Consider the following 19,631-nt stretch of genomic DNA (forward strand, 5'->3'; position numbering starts at 1 on the left):
ACTAATCCTCTAACAATAGAATCTCCATACACTGCTATTCTCAAATCGCTTGTCACCTCTTTTACCCTTTTTTCTTTCTTTCATTCTATTCTTTTGCACACTTTCATTAGTTTCCACTAAACATCTAATATCACTCTGCATATTCCTCATTTCATTTTTCATTTTGAATAACTCTTTTATCAAATCTTGCATTCGACAGTTTTATTCTCTCACTACCTCTTGTGGGAACTTCCGTTTCCTCATTTATACTTACTTTCGCTTCTACATTCTTGCGTTCCTTCACTCGCTCAGTCTCACTAGCTTTCATTCTATTTCTGTTTCTTTCAATTATGCTATCTTTCATTTCTTCAGTCTGTTTCGCATTCATTAACTCATAGCCTAATAAAATATCTCACTTCATACAAATCCATACTTTGTCTTGTCTTCCATTCAGTCTCTCTACAAAGACATAACATCAGTCATAACATCAAACCATTGTATAAATGACTATGTCATTAACGACACTTGATTTTTGCTGCGCTCATCTAGTCACACCTGTCAACACACGCCTGATTGACTTCGTGAGTACCACCATTGTGTTCTGTTTAAAGAAGGCATGATTCAAAATTTCAGTTAAAATTTTGATGATATGTGCAAACATTAAAATGAGGAATTGAACAATGAGACTTATTTGTTGTAATTAATCTAGTATCATGGTGCATAGTTTCCTATTCAGTGATTCCTGATGAAGTATGATATGCTGAATAGCAATTAGTTGAAAAAATAAATAATGTTACTTTTAATGTGGTTATATTTGATTCGTTACAGTGGATAATAGAACTTACAGAAGTAATACCATGAGGTCCCACAGAAGGTTCTAGTAAGGAAGTGTAAAAATTTTTCGAGTCATTAGAGCAGACAGCTGATATAAGTAAAAATTAGTCCATGTTGGGTAGATCTAAACAGCAGATTAGTAAATGAGTACCATACCCAGACATACATAAATGTTTGAGAAAATTTGAAAAAAGAGCAAAGCTAATAATATTTGATTATTAATTATGTCTTTTTTATATGTATGTTTTTATATAATCTGTAAACTGCTATCAGTATCAAACATGGTACTTTTCAAGTCACTTGAAATGCAAGTGGGACTACAGTCTCACACCAGCAATGAAATTTGTCAAGATATTTGGAATCAATAAGCATCTTAACAAAAATTATCAAAAATCCACAACCTAATTACATGGCGTAGGGAAAGTGGATGTTAGAAGTAGTGATGAATGTGTTTGAGTATGATCAGCATAGAAAAGGAATGGAATGGATTGGGATGTGAATTGGGTAGTTGAGAATGAAGTAATATATATATATATATATATATATATATATATTTTTTTTTTTTTAACCTTGGGAATAATATATATAAGGGTTACCAAGTAATTTTATAAACTTGGTTATTTACTCCTAATCCCAAGTAAGCAAACAGTTAAGTTTGCACCTGAAACGTAGTTCAAGTCTAAAGGTGGTGTAACACCAGGGCAACTCATTGTAAAGGTGGGTAAAGCTCTGATCACTATTCTTAGTATTTTACATAATGTAAAGCACATCTCAATAAGAGATGTATACTGCAATACATCATGGATGGGGTCACTACCCAGACCGGTTTCAACCTTTTTTGAGGTCTCCTCAGTGAGAAGCTAGACCCTAAATATCAAGGTTTTAGTAATACAGAGCCTTATCAACTTTACCTATGCAGATTGCTAAAAGGTGTTTTTATTTTGAATAATCTCTGGAGGAGATATATGCATGATGGTTTTCTTCCATCTAATTCTGTGCAAGGTATCCAAGACATAGTCTTCTAGACCTGACTGACGATAATTGTGATGGCAGGTGTAATTTATTTGTGTTCTTATGGGTCGATGTTAACAGATCTCCCAGTCTGACCACAGTATGATAAGTTGAACAAGGAACCATGTAAACATCTGGAATAAATAGAGAGAGGAAAAAGTGGATCCTTAGGAGAGTGGAGAAGCCTAAATATTCATTTAAGCAGTATATAAAGGAGGACATATGAGGATTGAGAGTTTTAGATCTGATTATTTCATCAGTGGATGTAATTATGAGTTGGGTTTTGCACTTCCATCCAGTTGGTGAAAGTGATCATGAATGGCTAGCCACAACCCAGGTGATCATGATCACCTGGATTGTGGCTAGTCATATAAAGACTTAGGTGGGGAAAGGATATAATTGGAAGTAGGGGACTGGTTATTATGACAAGAAATAAATGCTGCTGGGGAACTGACAAAGAAATACTCAACAGCATCAATGTGTTAATGTATTTTGAAGGTCAAAAGGCTGAATAAGGTACGTGTCAGAATCAGTTGCATGAAGAGTATAAAAGAGCAGGCCAGGAGAGTGATTCAGTTGGTAAGAATAGCAAAAGTGCAATATATGAGCAGAAATTAGAAAATCAGGCCCAGAAAATTGCTCATGAGTTTTTTCAATATGTAGCAAGTAGAATCACTATGGTAAGATGATGATAATGGGTGAAAGTGGGAGATTGGTAAATTCTGCAGAGGACATTTTCGAAGTTGAGGAGATTAGGTCTGACACTTGATCTGACTACAGAAGTCAGATCAAGTGTAGAGCATGAAATGAGAAAAGACTTAATGGTGGGTGAGCAAGAGGTATGAGGAGTTAAGTAAGCTAAATGTCAATAAGGTAATAGGACTTGATGACATATCACCAGGTATCTTAAGGGAACATTCCAAGGAGATAGCATTAGCCTTGGCCTAGCTGTTGAACATCATGTTGGAGGCTTAATGGATTTTTTACAACACTCAAAAGAATTAAAATAGAATTTAATACTTCCTATATTTCGTCCTAGTTACTAGGACATCTACGGGGATTACAAAAACAATTAATGTAACATATACACAAATAACAAACAATACTAAGCCCAACCACGTGGGTGACACTAAAGTCCTATCTAGGTAGAGCACCCTCTAAGGGCAGTAGTAGGTGGCCTGGAATGTAAGGTGGGAACTCTGGTGATGAGTGTTTCCCAAATCTTCGGAAGCTTAATGCATCCGTATTTATTGAGATTTGGTTGGTTTTTGAGAGCTGCTGCTGCTTCTAAAAAAAAGTCTCTCTTTTTTGAATTTGCTGTGGTGGAGCATGGTGGTTTTCTTCCATGATACCCTGTGGGTGGTGTCCAAAACATGGTCAGCCAAGCCTGAATGGCCATAGTTGTGTTTGAAGATGGATGCTGATCTGCCTGTCTGTTGCTGGGCATTACTCCGCGAGCAAATCGCACGGCTCTCCTGAAGCTACGTAAAGAAAAAAGTATCGTCATCATCAGAGCGGATAAGGGTAATGCCACAGTCGTCCTTAATACCAGTGAATACAATCATAAAATGAACATTATCCTCCGTGATCACGCTACCTACATCCCGCTAGAACACGACCCCACAAAAACACAAGTTAAGAAACTAAAAATCTTACTCAAAAAAGTATCTTCCTGGCCCCCTGACGTCACGAAAAAACTCAAACCTTTCCGCTCCCCCCCCCCGAATAATACGGTTTACCAAAAATCCACAAACCCAATTCCCCACTCAGGCCTATAGTAGATGCCACCAATGCATCTTGCTATAGACTATCTAAACAGCTGGCCAACTCTCTGATCCCCCTCACCGGAAGGTCCCCTTCCTATATAAAAAAACTCGACCCACTTTAAAGCCCTCACAGAAAATTTAACCTTGAATAAGACAGACATATTGGTAAGCTTTGATATCTCCTCTTTGTTTACCAGTATTCCCTTAATTGACACCTTTATTTCTCTCTTAGAAAACGTTTTTCCCTCTGACATCTTAGATCTCTTTTCCTTTGCCATTAACTCTGGGTATTTCTCTTGGAACAAAAAAATCTACAAGCAGATAGAGGGAACTGCCATGGGTTCCCCCCTCTCACCCCCCTTGCCAATTTCTATATGGAAGATTTCGAAAAACGAGCCATAGACTCAGCCCCACTCAAACCTTCTATCTGGCTAAGATATGTAGATGATGTGTTCTCTATTTGGCCTCATGGCCCAGACACGTTAGACTCCTTCCTCAGTCATCTCAATAGTCTACATCCAAGAATCCAGTTCACTATGGAAAAGGAAAAGAACAATTGTTTACCCTTCCTAGACACCTTAGTCACACGCCTGCCTAATGATACACTTACCTTCACCGTATACAGAAAACCCACACACACAGGCAGATACATTCACAAACTCTCCCACCATCACCACCCCTCTCAACAATATGGCATTATTAAAACTCTTACCAAGAGAGCCCACAATCTTTGTTCCAGTGGAACCGCCCTCACTACTGAGCTTAACCACATACACAGCACTTTCCTCTCCAATGGCTACAGCGATCACAGTATCAAAAAAATAATCAACTCCTCCCCCATTCCCTGTCCTTCTCGTCAACAAGATTTTAAAAATGCCATCACCATACCCTACATCCGTGGCACATCCGAAAAAATAGCCAAGATACTAAAACAGTACAACCTACACACAGCATATAAGCCCCACCGCAAACTTGCTACCCTTATCCATTCTACGAAAGATCAGCTCCCTCCTCTCTCTCTGCCTGAAGTTTACAAAGTACCCTGTTCCTGTAAGCTGGTGTACTTTGGACAGACAGGCCGATCAGCATCCATCCGTCTAGAGGAACACAAGTCTTACATCTTCAAACACAACTATGGCCATTCAGGCTTGGCTGACCATGTTTTGGACACCACCCACAGGGTATCATGGAAGAAAAAAACCACCATGCTCCACCACAGCAAATTCAAGAAAGAGAGACTTTTCTTAGAAGCAGCAGCAGCAGCTCTCAAAAACCAACTAATTCTCAATAAATACAGTTGCATTAAGCTTCCAAAGATTTGGGAAACACTCATCACCAGAGTTCCCACTTTACATTCCAGGCCACCTACTACTGCCCTTAGAGGGCGCTCTACCTAGATAGGACTTTAGTGTCACCCACGTGGTTGGGCTTAGTATTGTTTGTTATTTGTGTATATTAATTGTTTTTGTAATCCCCGTAGATGTCCTAGTGACTAGGACGAAATATAGGAAGTATTAAATTCTATTTTAATTCTTTTTGAGTGTTGTAAAAAATCCATTAAGCCTCCAACATGATGTCCTCACAGCACTTAATCCTCTACACACGTAGCTGTTGAACAAGTCTTCCATCAGTGCAAGTCCCAAAGGAGTGAAAGGAAGACAAAATCGTTCCACTTCACAAAGGTGATAATAAGAGCTAAGGTAACAAATTATAGGTTGATTGGTGAGAGATAGGATACAAAAGTGGGTTGATAACAGTGATATTCTTTGTGCTTGTCAACATGTGTTTGTTAAAGGGAGGTTGTGTTTTACCAGCTTGTTTATGTACTATAATAAGGTGACAAATGTATTTTACAAGGGAGATACACATACACTGCTATTCTTAGATTTTGCGAAGGCTTTTGATAGATTCTCACACCACAACTTGTTAACTAAACTGAAGCAGATGGAATTGGATGATAGATTAGTGAACTTTGTATGGGTTGTGGTATTCTGGAAGAGGAAAGTCACTAGTGGTGTACCACATGAGTCTGGCTTAGGGCCCTTATTTTATAATTTGTATATTAATGAAATTGGGATGGGTTTAACTGGCGATATACAACTGTTTGCAGATAGTGAATTTTTATTAGTCATGTATTCACAAGAATAGAATAATTTTATAATTTTTTATTGCTGCAAATATTTTGACCAGAAACTGATTGGTCATGATCAGCACATCAGTTTAATCACAAAGTGAAGCTAGAACAAAGAATGTTAATCCTATTTAGAGAGTTGAGCCATGTGTCAGATGCCACCTAGTGGGTGGTTACAATAAAATAACAATTAAAGCCCAAATTTGAAATTAAGTGATTTGATATAAACTTAAATTTAATTAATTAATGAAATGACACAGCATTATATTAAATTAAATATAAAAAAATTAACTGGGGGATGGTGGGTGGGAAGCACTATTGCTTGTCATTTATGAGGATGAGACTCTGAAATCTTAGCAATGGAGAGAGAGAGTCATTCCAATTTAAATTTGGATTGAGTAGAAGTGCCTTAGCACACTTTCTTTAAATAATCCCTCAAATCTAACCTGCATCGATGTAAAAGGCAAGTATTGGACCATAGGATATTGTGATTGGTGTCCACTCCATGCCAAGCAAGGTCAGATTTTTCTTGTTTATTGTTACCATTCACAAAAGATAAACATCCCTCCACTTCTCTATCTCCCCCCCCCCCGGTGTTTACAAAGTCCAGTACGAGTGTCTCTGCTCATACTTTGTAGTTGTTTTTTCAACAGGAAGTCCTGTTTGTCCAAAGATGAGTGGAGGCACTCACACCGAAGAACTTGGTAAAAACCCGGGGGGGGGGGGAATAGAGAGGCGGGGATGTTTATCTTTCGTGATTGGTAACACCAGGAGAAGATTTTGACTGATAGGGAAAGATAATATAGGAACTAACTTTTCAAGATCATATCAATCACCTCAGAGATGCCTGTTATATATGGGATAGGGACTTACGGCTTCAGGGTTTTTGGTGATGGGCTTGTAAGAGTCCAAGATACATTTAAACTTCCTTGAGGTGAAACCATTCTATAGTAAGATGCACTGGATGATGCTCAGTTCTTGTTGGAATGATTTGAAAGTATAGTAGATAACATGTGCTTTGTTGAGCAGATTCGAAAATGCCTATTTTTTTGAAGATGTGTGATGTGCTGATAGTTAATAGCAAGTATTCTAGAAAGGATACAGGAAAGGAAGATTCCAGGAAGGCTAATTTTTCCATCCTTTTCTTTTTTCATAGTGAAGTTTATGAGTGGATGTTAGATATATGTTAGTATTTATTTCTATTGATCTTTCAGTGATAGTTTTTAATTCATAAATTGCATTAATTGTACTTTTCCTGGCACAAATCCTTTTTGACATTCACTTATGTGGCATTTAATTCTAGTAAACATTCCATTTTTTATTATATTCAGTAGTACTTTTCAAGCTGGGAATATACTAATTGTTCTAAAATCTTTACATTTTGCTTCATTATTATTATTATCATTATTTATTTATTTTTTATTTTTTATTTTTGGCATTGAGATGCAAATAGATTTTATGCAGTCTTCTGGTATTATGCCTGTATCATATATGTTCTATATTATTTCTTTTAAAAATCTGTTGGTTTTTCTCCTATCTCTTTTATTAACTAAGCTGATATTTCATTACATCCTGTCATTTTACCATTAGGTAGTTCTTTTATCGTACTTACTATTTCTTCTTTAAGTATACCTGGTTTTCCAGGCCTGTGTCCATTATACGAAGGTGGTCTGAAAAGTTCTCGGCCTAACAATGAAAAAACAAATTTATAATTTCAAAATTATTTTTATTTTTCAACATAATCTTCCTTAAGGCTAATGCATTTATTCCAGTGACATTATCCCGTCCCTGTAGTGGTTCTCAGTAAGATCTGCAAAATACCCCTGTACAGCTGCAATCACCTCTTGATTCGAAGAAAAACGCTGACCAGGGAGGAAGAGTTTTAGTTTTGGGAAGAGATAGAAGTTAGAGGGAGCCAAATCTGGGGAATAGGATGGAACTTTGACTGAATTTCTTTTGTTCGCTAAACCTTCTTTTACAAAGAATTTTATAACTGCACGATGCTCAATTTTATCCATTTCAAGGGATATAGACAACACTTTTGCTTCAGACAGCTGTATAAAACAAATTACTTGATAGAATGACTTGCAATTTCACATGGATACTTATGACAGATGTACCAACTTAGAAAAAAAAAATCTCGCTGATAGTGTTGCGATCTATGGTCGAGACCAAGAACCTTTCAGACCACCCTTGTATAGTTCTGTTAGGTATTCTTTCCATCTTTGTATCTTATCTTCTGGATTTATAATAACATTCTTATTCTTATCTTTTACTGTTGGCTTATTTTCTTTTTGTCATTAAGAAATTTTATTTTTGAATGCAACTACAATTTTATTTTCTCTGTCTAATGTCTCTACTTCTAAGCAATTATTATTGATTCCATCCATCCATGTTTTTCTTCTCTACATTTATATTTTGTCTATCTATTAATCTTTTATGTTCTTCATTTCCATTGTTGTGTCCTGAATAACCAAAAAAATAAGTAGGACAAAACATTAATTTATTCAGGAACAACTGACCTTGATTGTAGGTAGAGAATGTGGTGTTTTGACAATGAACGCCGTGTATATATGTATAAATATCACTAAGATAGAAGTGAAGAAATATTTAATATGAAATATATGTGAGACTTAACCTGTTTTGCAGGAAGTCTGATAGAGAAATTTATTTTGGGTATTAATTTATTTAATGCAATTTGTTCATGTATTATAAGAAAGCAAAGTGTATAAGCTAGGGTCCAAGGGTCACATTTTAGCTGTCCAGAATAACGTATGACCAGAGGGAAAGTGAAGTTATACGAAAAGGAAGCTGAACGCTTTCTAAGAAAACACGGCACGCGCACGTGGAGGTGTGCGGAGCGCGGTAAACAACGTGGCAAAGTGCGTGAATGTCCGAGATTGAAGCGGACAATATAAACACCAATTCCTCCCCCCCCACACACACACGAGGCCTTTTGGTTCCTGTTTCCTGACCTCGTGGACGTTGGCTCTTGGTCTCCACCAGCGGAGAAGATTCTAGGCTGGCCGTGGAAGTTACGAGTCGCGTGCCGTAGCATGCGAGTAAGGGCTAGCAATTTCCTCAGACCAGGATAGCTATGCTATATCGTGCAACGGCAATCCAGATGTATGCCTGTGATACTAGTGAAAGTCCTGAGTGGCACATAGCCTTTCCAATTCAGAGAGTCTGCCCGTGCAGCTATCATGTGTGACTCGGAGAATTGTAGACCTTAAAGGAGCCTTGATGTCCAGACAAGGCTGAAGAAAGAACTGAAAGTCATTCTAGGAACGGTAATGTAGATTGTCTTATTCTGTTTTCCAGTTGAAGATCATCATCATCATCATCAAATTCCTGCCATGTACCCTCAAGGGGTGTACAGGATATGACAGTACTACATGAAAAAATTACATCATTACTAACTTCCTATCTACAATTTTCCTCCAAATCAGTCTGTTATTTGTCAAGACTCCAACATTATCAGATCTTATATTTCTATCGTCTAAGGCACTTTGTACCGTATCAATCCACCTATATCTTGGTCTTCCTCTGGGTCGTTTTCCTGCCAACCTGGCAGAGAACACTTGTTTTGCTAATCTTTCCTCTCCCATTCTATTTAAGTGACCATACCATCTGAGATTAGCTCTGCTAACGCATTCCTGGATGCTGACAATGTCAAGTTCTTTCCTAATATCCTCATTTTTAATATGATATTGCCATTGATGCCATCTGTTCATGCCTCTAATCTTTCTCAGGACTCTCATATCTGCGGTCTCTAGTCTTTGGTCAAGTGTTTTACTTCTGACCCAGCTCTCAGATCCATAAGTTAAAATTGGTTTGAACACAGTCTTGTATACAGCTAATTTAGTGTTCCGACTAATTTCTTTCTTATTCCATATGAATTTATTCAATTGACTTCCCACGATACCAGCTTTGCTGATTCTGTTGTCTATTTCTATATTTAGTTTACCATCTTCAGTAAAAATTGTGCCTAAGTAGCTGAAATGTTTTACTTGTTCCACAGGTTCTCCATTCACAACACAGTTGACATTTTCAATGATTCTGCCTATTTTCATTGTCTTTGTCTTTTTATTGCTGACTTTCATACCATATCTATTACAACAGCTATTCAATATAGTCAGAGAATCTTGCAGACTTGTAGCGGATTTATTTAGAAGTATAACATCATCCGCATAAAGCAAAGAGCTGACATTAACATCTCCAATTTTGATATCAGGTTTAATACCACATTCCTTCATAATGTGATCCATATAGATAATGAATAACAGAGGGGATAATGTACATCCTTGTCTCACACCAGATTTAACATTAAACCATCTTCCTGTACTTCCTTCAATTCTAACTGCTGACTTACAACTCAAATAAAGACTAAGTATTGCTTGATATAATGCCCCATTGACACCATATAACTGCAGCGTATTGAATAGCTTCTCTCTTGGCACCTTGTCATATGCCTTTTCCAAATCGACAAAACTTAAATACAGATCTTTGTTATATTCCCATGCTTTCTCGACTATTTGTCGTAAAGTGAAGATCTGATCCTGACAGCCTCTATTTGGCCTGAATCCAGCTTGTTCTTCACCAAGCTTTTCTTCCACAATTCTTCTCAACCGTTTCTCAAGTATACTTGCATAGATCTTGCCAGGAACACTCAGTAGGGAAATACCTCTGTAATTCTCACATTCAGTTTTATTTCCCTTTTTATATATGGGTACTATGAGAGCTCTACTCCAATCATCGGGAATTCGTCCCTCTGTCCAGGCTTTCTGAACTATGCAGTGCAGCCACTGTAAGACTCTTATACCACCATACTTCAGCATTTCTGGTCGAATATCATCTACTCCTGCTGCCTTTCCACATTTCAAGCCTTTGATGGCTTTTTCTACTTCAAGTATGGATATGTATTCCTGACTGCATGCCTGGTCAGTGTTTTTTATCACTGTGCTGTCATCACTGCTTGTTTCATTTAGCAGTTTTTCAAAGTAATTACTCCATACGTCAAGGATATCTTTTTCTCCTGTTTTCATTTCACCTTTATCATCTCTAATTCCTTTTACAGCACTCTTTCCTCCATTCCTAAGCTTCTTCAACAACCTCCAGAATATTTTGCCACCTTCTTGATATTTATTTTCTATATTCTTGCCAAAGTCCTCCCATGACTTTTGTTTAGCTAGTTTTACACACTGTTTAGCTTTCTTACATTTGTCTCTGTATTCTATAAGAGTAAAAGCTGACTTATTTGCCAGGAACTTTTGATATGCTTTCTTCTTTTCCTTCACTGCCTCTTTAACTTCCTGTGTCCACCAGGGAGTTCTGATTTTTTTATCTTTGCACACAACCTCACCACATGCCTCTCTGGCAGAATCAATCAATGTTTCCTTCAGAGTTTGCCACTGAATCTCCAAGGTTTGATTCCTGTTCTCAAACTCTTTCATTTTCTTTTCAATAATATTTCTGTATTTTAGTCTACAGTTTACATCTGAGAGCTGCTCAACTTTTATTCGCTTTAAAACTTTCTTGCATGTTATTCTTTTCAATATGAAATTCAATTTTATCCTGCTCAAGACTAAATAGTGATCACTTCCAATTTCAAATCCTCTGTACACTCTGGTGTCCTGCACCAGGGAGAAAACATCGCTATCAACAATAACATAGTCAATGAGACTTTTCTTATTCCTAGCCTCTTCTCTCCATGTGAATTTGTGCACATTTTTATGTTGGAACATGGTGTTAGTAATAACCAGTCCATGTCCTGAGCAGAAATCCAACAGATATTTGCCATTATTATTAGCTTTGCTCTTTTCTCCAAATTTTCCCAAAATATTTTTATATGTCTCACAATTATTTCCTACTCTACTATTTAGATCCCCAACAAGGACCAACTTTTCCTTTTTCATTGTGTCAGTTGCTTTTTCTAAAGCCTCAAAAAATTCCTCCACTTCTACCTTAGTAGAACCTTCTGTGGGACCATAGGCACAAATAAGTCTCATTGTCCAGTTCCCCATTCTCATATTTGCCCACATTACTCTACTTGAGACTGACTGCCATTCAAGAAGATTAGCCTCGTATTTTGTGTTGAATACTATGGCTACTCCTTCTTTTCCTTGATTGTTATTGCCTGAATATAACATTTTGTACTTATTGCTCAGAAAGATCTCACCAGTTTTGGTCTTTTTTGTTTCAGTCACCCCTATTATGTCGATCTGGTACTTATCTAATTCCTCAGCTAGCTCCATTTCTTTGCCATTCAGGCTTCTTACGTTGATAGTACCGATCTTTAACTCTGGTGATGTTGAGTTGGGGTTTGTTTTCAGATTTGTTCCAGTAGCTGACTTTTCGCTGTTCGCCCTGGTTCCCTGGCGAAAACAACGGGGGCCTTGTTTAACCGGGCGACGCCCCAGCCGGCATGAAATTTTGTCATATTGTACCATCATTTTTTATTTTGGTTTAACCAATAAGAATACAATTTGGTCGGCTAAATCCCAAATTGCCAGCCCATCCTCGTTCGTTCAGTATCAAAGTAGATACCCAACAGGGTGCACCACGAGAAGGTGAGGATTGGACATTAGGTCAGAAGCCCTGGTCGGTTCTCCGCATTCCTTTAAAGGCTATGTGGAGGTCTCCTCTCAGTTATACAGCTTTGACCCTTAAGCACCCTGTTTTGCAGGAAGTCTGATATTTTATAGTTGAAGATTTATGTGCGAAATTTTTAGGATATTTTGTGTAATGGAGTTATTGTAAGGAACTTTAGAAATCATCCCTAATTTAGCATTGACCTGTCCCTGTTAGAAAACTGTTTCCCTAGAAGGGATTTGTATAAGAGATGATTGTGATATGTTGAGAAATATAATAAGTGACCACGTGAGTGATAAAGGATAGGCTACATAAGCTAGAAGTTTGTTAAATTATACATAGAAGTGGTCCAAGTAATTTGTTCATGTATTGTAATGTTAATATTGAATTTGAGATCTTGCTAGCAACACAACATAGTTAACCATGCACTTATGTTTTCTCATGTATAATTTCTTGATTTAATAAATGTGTTTCATAGCATTTGCCTGTGTCCAGCTTGTTATATGAATACAAATAGCCACTCATAAAATTACCATCGAACCTAGTGGGAGGGACCCACGAGTATAATTTGATATTTAGAGCCACGACTGCATGCTAAGATAAAGATAAAGAGAACAGGTATTAGTTTATTTATTGTTGGAAGTTTATTACTGTGTATCACTCTGAGAGAGCCACTTTGGATAAGAGCCTCGTCTATCCTCAGTATTGGCTGGCGCATTTAAAATATAAATTTGTCAATATTTATCAGGTGAACTGTCTCAGAGGATATGTTTAAGAGCAGCGTCCCTTACTTGGATAAAGCCCTAATCATAAATTAAATTACACGTGACTAAACTTAAGAATGGCCTAAATTTAGCTTGTTTAAAGAAGGGGAAATTTGTATGAGTGAGTAGGGTATGTATATAACTAACAAGATTAGATAAAGATATAAAGGTAATATAGTTAAAGAATATGCAAACCATATAAAGAGTGGTACATAGCTCCAGTATCGAGGAAAATTTACAGGGGATTCCTCCAACTGAACCCTCTACCAGGGACAGAGGTCTTTCCTTTCCCACTTTTGCTATTGAGACTGATTGCATTTTGTGTTCTTCCTTTATTTTACTTTTATTCCTTGTTGTTACCTTATTTTCGGTTTTCTCTAAGCTCATTTCACACATACTGGAAACCATTAAGCCAGAAATCCCTTCTGGAACAGTGGAGGAATCCTCTGTAAATTTCTCCTCGATACTGGAGCTAACATATCAGTAGTTCCAATACAATTAGTTAAAGAATTCCAAACCAATAGCACTGATAACCGCACTGAGATGTCAAACACATCTAAAAGTCAAATAATGAAAATCAACGAGTCCTTTAGGTGCATAAAACCCCAACAAGAGTTTCCTCAATTCTCGGGGGAGAAGGATGATAACGCGATCGCGTTTTTTTATTATATAGAAAAACTAAAGGAAATTGGGAAGTGGACTGATCTCCAATTACTGGCTTAGGTTCATAACACAATTAGGGTTATTTTTTCAGATTCTTCTTTTATCTGTTAGTTCTAGTATCTCTTCTGTCATCCAAGGTTTTTAATTTTGCTCTTAGTTTTTCCAATACATTTTTCTGCTGCAGTCAATATTACTTCTTTGGTCTTCATCCATTTGTTGAGGTCACCTTTCTTTTCGATATACTGTGCTACACTGCTCAAAACAATTAGGGGATATTTTAGTTTCTGTTGGATAACTATTGGGTACTTTATATATGAATAAATATTTCTTACTTATGGATAGGGTGTAATCGATGAGATATTGTTTAAATTATCAATATTTATTATAAATTAAAAAAATTAAGACATTTTTGCGTGAAATAATTTTAACAAGAATGGCCAAAAATGCTTTTGTTAATTTTTAATAGGGCATGTGATCTCCATTAACAGCCAAAACAGTGGTACCTCTTGATTGCATGGGCTGGATAAGATGATCAAACATTTCTTGTGGGATATTTCCCCACTCTTCTGTGAGAGCAATTTTGAGCTCTTGAAGCGATCGTGGTGGCACCAGTCAAGCAGAAACTTGCCTACTAAAGCATCCCAGGCATGTTCGATTGGATTACAATCTGGTGAACAGGCAGACTAGTCCATTCATTCAATATCTTCTTCCTCGGACCACTTTTGTACCAAATTTGCATGGTGTGGACGAGCATTGCCATTCATAAAAATGAATTCTTGGCCAATTGCAGCAGCATATGGACGAACTATAGGTTCCAAAATCTGATCGCGATACCTTTGGGCCGTTAAGGAACAGTTTCTGATAAAACAGAGATCAGATCAGATCAGTATGGCCACCTATACTTATTCCAGCCCATACATCAAATCCCACCTCGATGTTGGGGTCGTTCTCGAACAAACTGTGGATTATTTCTTGTTCCACTTTCACGCCATATCAAGATACGTCGGTTATCTGGTTGCAGACTGAACCTGGACTCGTCACTAGAAAGTACAAGAGCCCAATCCTCATTTGTCCAATTGCGGCATTCCTGTGCACAGATTCTTCATTTTTTTTTTTTTTTTTTGTGATTTGCAGTAAGTGGAATGCAAACCATTGGTCTTCGAGCATATAAACCTATGGCATGAAGATGATTTCGAACATTTTCTGTCCCCAGTAAGCGATTCCAATGTTATGAAATTACGTTTTGAGATACACAATACGTTTGAGTGACAACTTGCTGTGTTTGACCAGCTTCCAATTGACCAATGGCTCTCCAAGCCATGGATTCTGGGATATCATGTTGCTCTGCCATTTTTAACAAAATAATGGGTGGTAGGTGACACAAGTTTACAATTGAAGTGATAATTATGCACTGTGGAAGTGAGCACAAGCCATGCTTTTATACCTACCACATGCTAATATGGCTAAGACACGTTTTGACAAGTCTTAACATGATTTTGTACCCAGTTGCATGTTTTACACTATTGTATATTAAGAATATTTTAAAATGAATGTGTTAAATTTGTAAATTATTTTTATGATTTTATAATTTACAAGAAAACCAAAATATTCCATAATTGTTTTGGTATATATTATTCTAAAATAGTCTTGGTGTTACTGTTATTTAATTGAGCTGTATTCTACTTGCATGTTCTAAATCATTAGCTAATCACTAATACTGTATAAAGTCAAAAAGATGTGTTCTGATCCACAGTTGGCACTTGGCATAACTTTTGAATTTGCTATTCTGTTTCTATTTCTGATTGATCATAATAAAATCCATTTAATTAGTATATGCACCATTGGAAGATTTCCACATATATCTTGCTTTTTCTTTTGTTCATAAAAAGTGTTTGCAATTATCAATTTATGTTTTAAACAAAATTCAATACATCTATTACCTCTATAATTTCTTATATCATATCCATATGTGCCTACAACAGAACTTATTCTTTCCTTTCCTATTTTGGCATTCCTCACCCATAATGATTAACATTTTGTCTTTCTCTTCTCCAATGACTTGAATAGCTTCCTCTATTTTCTCATAAAATTTTCTCATCGGATACGGTTGGTGTGTGTAAACCTGTATAATCATCAGCAGTTTTGTGTCTATTAAATTGATATTATTCTTTCAGATTTTCTATTAATATTAATATTTGAATGCCAGAATTCCTTTTCTATAATGAATGCAACTCCCTTTCTAGCCCATAACTTTATTTTTCCCTCCATTTGGATAAAAATTCCATATCGCCTTTCCAGAATGTCTCTGACAGTCCAAGTATTTTAATGTCTAATTGTTTCTTTTCTCTACACACATTTCTACTTTTCCAGGTTGATTCAGTCCTCTCATGTTCCATGTACCAATTTTAATACTTTGCTTATAGCTTTTATTTCTAACTTCCTTGGTTTCTGCAGTAATCAGTTTCTCACCTCCAGGCTGTCAGATCCCTGGACAGCATTGAGGGTCAGTCAAATCACATGGCAATTTCTTTTTACATCATTGACCTGTCATAATTAAACATTGGGGCTGGTACTGTAGCTGGGCCTCAAGAACTATTTACAGTGTCCCCAATAAAGGTGCGACAAGTACCTGGACAGAAAAGCCAGACTCCCACTGCTTAGAGTAATAAATTCAGCTGTATAGGAAAGATTCACTCCTAGCCCTTGATCACTCTAATAGCTTCAGAGATAAAAATAAAGAGGGAAGAAAGAGAATCAGAAAGAAGAGTAAGGTTTCTGTTATTTGAAATAAGGTATGGTCCGGCATCATTCCTCAGGGTTACATTCCCATACTCTCTGGGTTTGAATCACTGAGGATGTGAGTCCCTTCAAGTAACTTAAATGTTTCTATCAGATCACCTCTTTTTCACCTATCAACCAACTTCTGCAACCTCTCAATCTATCCTCATAGGGAACATTCCATAGACCACTCACTCTCTAGATTATCTCCATACTTACTCATCCCCAAGAAACCCAGCTGACCAGACCTGAGCACAGTAATCCAGATGTGGATGCACCAGTAACTTATGAGGAATAACAACTTCCTTATCTCTACTTGTGTGTTTTTCAGTAGCCAAGTAATCCTATGAGCAACATGAATTCTAAACTTCAACTTTCAATCTGGTACCACCCTCAAATCCCGATCTTCATCTATTTATTCCAAAATGCATAACTGATACCTATTATCCTTTACACATACTGACAGCTTATTTAAATCATCCTGCAAGATCTCCACTTCACCTTGATTAACTATTACTTACCTGATTTTGCATCATCAGCAAACAGTTGAATATTTCTCTTCAGATTACTTCCTATGTCATTCATGTACGAATTAAATTGTACGAATTAAACGAATTAAACCATAACTCCACTAGTCACCTGCTTTCTCCTGGATTGTACTCTTCCATATACACTTCTTGGTATCTATCCATCATATGATATTCTGTCAAACACCTTTGCAAAATCCAGTGGTATCATTGTGTAGCCATTCCTACTAGCCATTCAGGCACGACCAATCCTTCACAAAGCCATTTTGCTCTTCATGGAGTATCATATTCTTTTCCACCTATTCCTGAATTTGCTCTTTGTCCAATTTTTCCAACACTTTTACACTACTCCTACAATACTGATTGGTCTATAATTTACTATGGCAGTCTTAGACCCTCCCTTATGCAAAGGAATTATTTTGCCCTCTTTCCATTCTCATGGGACTCTGCCATATCTGAGACATAAATTAAAGCGCCTAGTCAGAGGCACTGTCAGTTCCTTTGAACATTCTCATAAAACACGAGTTGATATGCCATGTAATTCCATGGCCATATTTACATTGCGATTCTGCAATTCATTCACCTCTGTTTCCACTTCAATTCCTGTCATATATGTCAAAGTAAAGTATGGATGATATACCCTTGCAAAGTGGTCACTCAGTAACTCAACTACTTTTATCTGCTTATGTCACCTTGCTACCATCAGAACTTGTTAAAGTTGTCATTCTTTATGTTAGTTGTCACATAATAAAAAACTCTTTGGGATTTCCTTTGGCCTTCTTGGCTAGTTTCTTCCCATAATCTGATTTTGCCTTCTTTAACATTCACCTTCTTGCCTAACCTTTGTATCTTAACAAATGTTAAGAACGTGATCTGAGAGGCCTGCTATATCAAAATTGTTAAATTTAACATGCCATTTGTGTTCTTTTTTTTTAATGGATTTGATTGTGCATCCAGTTTCACCAATATAAGAATTATAACGTAGCTTTTTTAAATAATGAAACCTGTGGTGCGATCATAATTAAAAGAAACACACATATTAACCACAGTGAAAATTATTTAATTGTAAATATTTCATCCTAAGTATCTTAGGACATCATCAGTACAGTAGTTTAAAACAATAATAGGAATAACATACAGTTAGGGCGCATGATTACAATAGAATCTCATTAAACGTGCGTAACGTGTTACAAAAAAAAAAAAAAAATTTCAATAATAATATTAAAAAATATATTTATTTAACACAATTTTGTATGACAATTTCCCATACTTTAGGAATAGTAATAACGTCATTGCGGTTTAAGTTTGGTCTGTGTAGTAGGGCTTCAGAACTTTCTTTGTATAAACGTTCATGTTTATATAAAGATCTATATAAAAGTTTAGGCTTTTCCCAATGGATCCTATGGTTTGGATTTTCAATTCCGTGTTGAGAGAGGCCAGATTTTTGCAGTTTAAAGAGACGAATGTGGTCTTGATGTTCCGAGATGCTATTTCTCATACTTCAGGAATTACTATTCCTGAAGTATGGGAAATTGTCATACAAAATTGTGTTAAATAATAATTTTTTTTTTTTTGTAACATGTTACGCACTTTTAATGAGATTCTATTGTAATCATGTGCCCTAACTGTATGTTATTCCTATTATTGTTTAAACTAATGTACTGATGATGTCCTAAGATACTTAGGATGAAATATTTACAGTTAAATAATTTTCACTGTGGTTAATACGTGTGTTTCTTTTAATTATAACGTAGCCTGTTTTGTCATATGTGTATATGCCAGATGATGACCTTGATATGAAGATTGAAATGTTGAGTGATTATTTTGGTTTATATTGAGCTGAACTTTTAACTCCATTAAACCTCTAATATCAGTTCTACCCAACACTTAATTAAGCCTAAACTCATTATTATTTAAAAAGCCCAACCAAGGCCAAGCCCTGTAGGCACAGTGTTATGCTGATTCGCAACGTTAAGCTATCCACTATTGCAAATTATTCCTGTAGTCCTACGAATGGCATTTTCAATAAAATAGCAGTTATTAACTTCATCATCCAACTTTATAATAACTCAGAAATGGACGATTTTGGTCGACTTAATGTTTAAGACCAAGGGAGAAAAAAAATATCAACATATTTCAGTTTTTGTTAAAATTGGTCAATAATTATCACTTCATGAAAACTAAAATTAATTTTTCACTGTGCTAAGTGATACAGATAACTTCACTTTGCAGTGATGAATAGCACTTATTAGGCTCATTATTCAACTTTATGATAACTCAGAAATGGATGACTTTTGATTCAACTTAGACTGGGGTAAAAAAAAAATGTCAACATATTTCAGTTTTTGTTAAAACTGGTCAATAATTATCACTTCATAAAAGCTAAAATTCATTTTACAGATAATTTCACTTTGCAGTGATGAATGCAGCTGCTTGGATGCTTCAGATTTAATTACTCCCTTGGGAAATATTCCCAGTAAATGTCATCTCATTGCTGATCTGTTTGCGTTTTGTTTGTTACATAACATTTCGTAATTCACAAGTGTGATTGCAATATTATGCTGTATATCTGTTTCCTAATTTGTTT

General features: G+C 36.3%; 1 protein-coding gene across 4 annotated transcripts in view; it reads left to right on the forward strand.

The window, feature by feature from the left end:
* Positions 1–19,631, forward strand: part of LOC150096253 (SET domain-containing protein 4-like) — a 151,405-nt gene that overhangs the window by 83,331 nt on the left and 48,443 nt on the right. The window lies entirely within an intron of this gene.

The sequence above is a fragment of the Typopeltis vanoorti genome, chromosome 19, assembly GCF_054136105.1.
Source record: "Typopeltis vanoorti isolate ZY-2024b chromosome 19, IOZ_Tvanoo_1.0, whole genome shotgun sequence".
NCBI lineage: Eukaryota > Metazoa > Arthropoda > Arachnida > Uropygi > Thelyphonidae > Typopeltis > Typopeltis vanoorti.